General features: G+C 51.7%; 1 non-coding gene across 1 annotated transcript; it reads right to left on the bottom strand.

Annotated features, from left to right (window-relative positions):
• Window positions 1–443: 443 nt before the first annotated feature.
• TRNAS-GGA (transfer RNA serine (anticodon GGA)) lies at window positions 444–515 on the bottom strand. Its single transcript has one exon. It is a non-coding gene; the product is annotated as a tRNA-Ser (tRNA).
• Window positions 516–1,016: the final 501 nt, after the last annotated feature.

Genomic DNA, 1,016 nt, shown 5'->3' with positions numbered 1-1,016 from the left:
TCCAGGCAAGAATGCTGGAGTGGGTAGCCATTCCCTTCTCCAGGGGATCTTCCCGACCCAGGGATTCAACCTGGCTCTCCTGTGTTGCAGGCGGATTCTTTAGTGTCTGAGCCTCCAGGGAAGCCCCTCACTAACGTAGTCTATCTTGAAATCTGATTCCTTAAGCGAAGGGGTAAGTGGTAAGCAGGTGCTGTGGGACGGTCTGAAAGACGGACTCTTCCGTTATTTCTGGCTTCCTTCCTGGGTCATCCTCAGCTGTGTGATCATCCCCAGACATGCTGGGTCACAGCGGTCAGCTGGGGCACCTGTAAAATGTGCAGTTCTAGGCCTTTCCCCAGAGACTGGGTTTGAGTGGGTCTCTGTAGCCTGCCAGGCTCCTCTGTCCATGGGATTCTCCAGGCAAGAGTACTGGAGTGGGTTGCCATTTCCTTTTCCAGGGGATCTTCCCGACCCAGGGATCGAACCTGGGTCTCCCGCATTCCAGGCAGACGCTTTAACCTCTGAGCCACCAGGGAAGCCCACAGGGTCTCTGGAGGGACCCAGGAATCTGTGCTGTTATCAAACGTCTCAGCGAATCCCTGTGATTCTGAGGATTAGACAAACACGGGAAATCCTGAATCAGAGCCCCTGCCCGTGACCACTGGTGCTGGCTTGGTCTGGTGGACATGAAGTTAAGGGATGGCTCACGGGCTCAGCTCCTTCCTTGGCTCCAAGTGAGCCGTGCACGTCCCCACCAAGGCCTTAGGGGGTTGAAAACTCAACCCAGCGGCCCTGATTTCTGAGTCCTCCCTTCCTCCACCTTCCTGGTCCCACTTGTTTTTTGGTTTCTTTTCACCCATTTGGAATTTTCTCTAACCTGATATTCTGTTACTTGGCATTCAGTTGGTTTTATTGGTTGGTCAGAAAGTTTGTTTGGGTTTTCCCATAACATCTTATAGACAAAGCTAAATGGACTTTTTGGCCCACCCATTACTTTAGCTTTCTGACCATTTCTATGTTTTGTTTTCTGTGGTTTT

This window comes from Ovis canadensis, chromosome 8, assembly GCF_042477335.2.
Source record: "Ovis canadensis isolate MfBH-ARS-UI-01 breed Bighorn chromosome 8, ARS-UI_OviCan_v2, whole genome shotgun sequence".
Taxonomy (NCBI): Eukaryota; Metazoa; Chordata; class Mammalia; order Artiodactyla; family Bovidae; genus Ovis; species Ovis canadensis.
Note: the sequence above shows the minus strand (reverse complement) of the source record. Positions and strands in the feature narration are given on the sequence as shown.